Source organism: Oxyura jamaicensis, chromosome 1, assembly GCF_011077185.1.
Source record: "Oxyura jamaicensis isolate SHBP4307 breed ruddy duck chromosome 1, BPBGC_Ojam_1.0, whole genome shotgun sequence".
NCBI classification, from domain to species: domain Eukaryota; kingdom Metazoa; phylum Chordata; class Aves; order Anseriformes; family Anatidae; genus Oxyura; species Oxyura jamaicensis.
The window spans coordinates 118,087,496-118,093,213 of NC_048893.1; the positions used below are offsets into that span (position 1 = coordinate 118,087,496).

Below are 5,718 nucleotides of genomic sequence, written 5' to 3' on the forward strand. Positions count from 1 at the left end.
CCCCCCCCCCCCCCTTTTTTTTTTGTCTTAGCATTAGAATTATACTTGCTGCAGTAATTTCAATCTGTGTTGCTCAGTCTACAGGACTTTAATCCCCAGTAATGACATTTAGTAATCCAGCAATGTGCTTTGTTTGAAGCTATGGTACTGCTTTTTCAGTCTTTCTAACTAGGAGAGTAACATATTTGCCAAATATCTGTGAAATAGGAAAAGTAATTTTTCAACTGTTACAGAAAATACTGTAAATATTGTATTTTTTTTAACCCAAAATTTGTTTTAGCTGAGCCCTAAAATTCAATGAGATTGCTGTGGGGAAGGTCTCAATGCTGTAGTATATAGAAAAGTAGATGTACATTTTTTCTACTTTGAAATAATAGAACTTACTGTTCTCCTTAAATCAGGGGCATTTAAATAAATCAGTAGCTAAAAGGAGGAAAAAATAAGTTAACTATTTCTGTTTTCTGGACTATAAACATTTTTAATTTCTAAAATACTTAAGTTCCGATGATAAGCTGCCCTATGTGTTGGTTATATTTAAATAATATAATATTTTGTAAGCATCACTTAAGTGGTGCTCACATTTTGCATGAGTTTCATGTGGTAAAAACCAAATGACTGAAAAAAATCTTCAAAAAGTATCGCAAAGAGCATTAAACTAATAAGAATAGCTAATGTGTCTTTCTTTGGAAAATTGTTCACTATTCATAGTGAATCAGGAAATCTCAACTATCCATCTAATTGTCTGGAAAGATTTATAAGCTCTGTGAATGAAAATAAATGTCATACTTTACAGTTTTATCTCACTGTGTTAATGCACTTATATAGAGACAATAAGGAAACATTAAGTCATAATTCCATTTAATATAATAGTTTTTACTAAGAGCATAATTCCTTTTTTTTTTTTCTTGATTATACTGTAAACCACATCATATTTCTTAAATTTTGTGTTTATATTGCTTCTGTGTCCTGCTCTTTTCCCTGCCCCAATGAGTTGTTCTTTCGACATATTTTCTGTTAGCACTGTAAATTATTTTTCAAATTATTTTCTCACACCAATCTTTATGGGGAAGTGGAAGATGATGATTAAATTCTTTCTATGTAATAAACTACTAGACAGGCTCACTTTGTTCAGTCCAGATGTTCAGTCTGTTTTTCTGGGTAGTTTTTTATCTGTAAAGCCTAATGAGAGGCAAATACGTGCATTTTATTCTATTATAGAATATTTGCATGCCCAATTATGAGGAGAGAGGAGAGGGGGGGGAAAAAAAAAAAAAAACTTAGAACCTGTCTGTGCTTCTTTCATATCTTTAAGTGTTCTGTTTGTGTTTGGTTTGAACAGAAAAAAATAAAAGATGAGGAGTTTTTAGACACAGCAGACTCTTTAGATATTACATTAATTAGTATGGGAATATACAGTTTTCCATATTAAAGTTTTTGCTCCATTCCAGTCTGAACTGTGAATGGAGGAAAATGTTCAAGACTGGAGTACACTCTAGTTCCTCTTTTACTTGCAAATTAAAACAAAAATAAAGAAAACTTTGAATGCTATTTGCATTGATTGAAATGTGACAGTCATGTCAATTTGGCCTTTGTAGGTGTTTTTTTTGTTGTTGTTTATTCATTTTTTATTATTATTATTATTATTAGAAATCCTCGTGTTATTTTATTGCTTTAGCTGCCTGCTGCTTGATTTTCTTCTTGTACCATTATATGAATAGCAGTATTTTTAATTTTGAAAACTAGTATTTGGTTATAAACTCCCTGAATTCCGCTATGATGTTAATGGAGCCTGAATGTCATAGAAGCATTGTTTTTGATGGCTAATTAGATATTTAACCTCCCTGTGTCATTGTCATCAAGCTGATGATCCTGATGAAGAATGCCTGCCAATCAGTGATATAGAAATACCAAAATAACATAGATATTATTTGTGTGATTGCTAAATTAGTGGTTAGGCATTGCAGTTATTAGTGGAATAGCCAGTTCATTCCTCACTTTTCAAAATTCTCAAATATATACTGTTTTTTTTCTGGTTACTGTGTTTGTCAAGGAGCACTCCTTTTGCAAGTTAAGTAAAAGGATCTTAGTATTCAAAGAGGAGCAAAATATAGAAGTCAAATCCTCATCTGCACTGAATTGGCCTAAAGGTCCATCTAACAATGTGAAACAAGAATCGTTTTCACGATTGATAATGCCTCTCAGCTTCTCAATATCAGTAGTTAGTTGGTTCTGAAGCTAAGGACTGTCCCAGGTCAATTGTGTTCAGATCCATTTGAACACCTTTTCGCCATTAATTTTTATAAATCCTCTTTAATACATGTATGCTTTTGGCCTGAGGATTTTGTGTGTTCAAGAGTTCTTTGGTGCAAGTGTGAACCATGCAGAGAAAGTACAAACAGATTCAAATGTTGGTGTGTGGAAACCCAAAAGAAGAAGATGAAGGTATGCAAGGAAGGTATATTATTAACAAATTACAGAGGAGTTCTGAGGGGAAAAAAAAAAAAAAAAGATTCAATTTGGGCAGAGAAAGGGAAAATATGTATGATGGATACGGTGAACTGTTTTGGGGTATAGTGTATAGTGCTGTCTGAACTTGCTCTTTTGTTAATATTGCACATGCTTATCAACTGTAGGTGGTCTAATTTGTTTCCTTACTTTCTGTGATTGTGTGGTTATTTAGAGGCATACTCAATGTTAATGCATGGGGTAACTTTATTCAGCTTGATTCAGCTGTTTGAGATTATGGAATTGAAGCTATAGAGAAATGGAAAATAATAAAGTTATAACCATGAAGTACATAATTAATACAGAATTCACTTTTTGTACTAAGTTTACTTTTTAACTATTCTGAAGTTTGTTTTGTCAGTGGCATACTTAAGATAGTCTAGTAGCTAGTATGTAATGATCTCAGCCTCCTGGGTGACATTTTTTTTCAATAGTTTTTGGAGATGAATGCTCATTTCCTCCCCCTTTCCTCTCCCATTAAGCTATCCATGTATTTTCACATTTGCCTAACATATTTGGATTTCTATTTAAAATATGACTTCTGGCACATTCCTACTGAGAAGCTGCTGCATTAGACTGATCACTGAAAGAAGTTACTGAATGGAATATAAATGCAGTTTAGAAAGTATTAGGTCCCCTACTTGTGTATATAATTCTGATTGCTGCAAAACAAAAGCCTTGTCAAACCTTGTCAAATACTTTATAGAAAATGAGTTATTTACTATGTGCATTTCTGTCTTTTTTTAAAATGTTTACTTGGAACTTATCAGAGGTATGAAAACTCCATAACGAAATAAATATGCTTTACTTTTCTCTTAATTATATCTTCTTATTCATGTCAGAAATTTCAGAAATGTCCAGGTTGACTAGGAAAGCATCCACACTAGAAGGAAACTGTTAGATTTTAGTAAGTTTGTTCATTAAATCCTAATCTATTTCCAAGTTTAATTTCAAAAATTTGGGACTGGGTTGGATTTTTGGGGGCAGAGGGAACAGAGGATGCTGTCTACCTTCGGGATATGTTTTTCCTTCCTTCCCTCCCTCTGCAGGATTTTGTTTTCTACAGTGTACAACTCTGAATGTTTTCAGTTGGTCTTTTTTAGAGTCCTCTGAGACAGGAGGCAAAACTGAAGTTCCAAAAGCTATTCACTTCTGTTTCTCTGTTGGGGTTGATTTGATCACAATATCTATGTGGTTTGATTGAGGTGCCTCTAGAAGGTATTAGACAACGAAGAAAATTACTGTTCTTTACTGTTGCTAAAACATTAGAACAGAATAACAATATGCTACTTGAATGTAGTTTATGGTGTTGTGAAATGTCACGCTTGCTTTGAGTTGTCTAGACTGGAAAAGAACAACTAAAAATAATGACAAATAGATGTTTTTCTTCTTCTATACTGAATCTATATTAAGGAGATGCAGCTCTTCTCTGTAGAGCTTATGAGACAACATTGAATTGAAATAAAAATCAATATTTATAATAGGTAACTATCCTAGCATCGATACTATACTTCTTAATCTTCACTTAATGTTACAGATATTAAATCATTCACTGCAGGGAGTTCTGAATGATAGATTAAATAAAAAGTCCCCGATCAATGCACAGAACACATACAAGTGGCACATGCTGTAGATATATTTAAAATGTTTGTGTCTGATGCAGCCAGAAAATCATAGTTCCCATTCAGAGGGGAGGAGATCTGCATGAATTAAAAAGATATATTGATATTGCAAATACGTGACTTTCTCTCAGAATGACCACTTAAAAAGATGAACAGTTCTCATCTTAAATCAGACTTTAACCACTGTTTCACTAGTGCTTCAAATATCCTCAAGTAGGGTAATAATTTCTCAATGTTACAAAATCAATCAACACTTTAAAATTATCATACCTCATATATTAGCTGATCTCATCGGTCTCACATCCTGATCAACAACTAATTTCAGTTAAAAAATTTAGATAATACTATGAAGTTCAATACGGACCAGATATTTTCCTAATTCCACTGATTGTCTTTGACAAGCCAAAGTTAAAGCAATGCTATGACTCTTCAAAGACAGCCACTTAGGCCATTTTTTCTTCTGTCTCTTGATTTTAATATTTCTTCATATACTACAACTTGGATTGCATGGTTACTTAAAAAATAAAAATAATAAAAAAAATCCGAACTGATGTATTCCTAGTTCAATGTTATAAATTATTTTTCCTTGTCAATGCAATTCACATTTTTGGGTTTTGTCCTAACTATTATGAGGAGATAGTTTGAGAAATACAAGATGATTCAGACAATGTTTTTTTGATTTTGTTGTAATACATTTATTAGTAGAAAAAATATTTAACTTTCTAAAAATTGCTCCCAGCTAACTTCCCCCCTCTTACATCAGCACAGGAAAAGGGCTTGATATAATGAATTATGTATCTTTCTTCCTTCATATTTCTATCTTTGTTCCTTTTATTTTTGTCCATTCTTTCTACTTAACAAACCCAATGAAACATTTGGATATTGCTTTTATCCCTGTGTGTGGATGAACTCAGTGCATTTCACCAGAATTGAGATTTAACAGATGCCTATTGCACTAATGCCAGGTAGATGGGTTTAGGAGAGGATTCCTTAGTAGTTTCAATTAGTTCCTCTATCACAGAATTGTAAACAATTGTTATTGTTTAATAACACTTAGCAAACGATGTTGTTCTAGTGCTACTATAGTAGTTAAAATGTTCATAAGTGGGACCTATGGCTGACTGCCTAAACAGAAATGCATACATCGTAGGCTGCCTACTTCTGACAGCAGTATTCTGACACACAGATATTGGGCTGGAAAGCAATGCAATGCACTATGTAACTTTGATCAGAAAGAGTGGTGTGTCACCTAAACAGCTTTTCTTGTCTACAGTGACATAATTTCTACAGCTCATGATGCCTGCAACATGTAATTTATTTATTTTATTTTTATTTTTATTTTTTTTTCCCTCAGTGGATTCTGGGGAAAAAAGGGTTGGAGCTGCTGGTGGCTCTGGACACAATGCTGAATTCCAACTTAAATATAGTGTAAAGTACATTTTCGTTGTGATGGTGGTCACCATGTTCCTGATGAAGAGTAAAACTGATTTCTATATTGTATTCTATTTTTTTCAATGTATTGGTAACAAAAACCAAACACACAATCCTTCCCGGGGGGGGGGGGGGGGGGGGGGGGGGGGGGGGGGGGGGG

General features: G+C 33.4%; 1 protein-coding gene across 3 annotated transcripts in view; it reads left to right on the plus strand.

Annotated features, from left to right (window-relative positions):
- Nucleotides 1-5,718, plus strand: part of DMD (dystrophin) — a 1,227,136-nt gene that overhangs the window by 268,831 nt on the left and 952,587 nt on the right. The window contains exon 1 of one of the 3 annotated variants that reach the window (XM_035333385.1): nucleotides 1,067-1,081. The exons of the other annotated variants lie outside the window; for them this stretch is intronic. The gene's annotated coding sequence lies outside the window, so the exon portion shown is untranslated. Of the gene's footprint in view, nucleotides 1-1,066; nucleotides 1,082-5,718 lie in introns of those variants that run through there. 3 annotated transcript variants of the gene reach the window in all.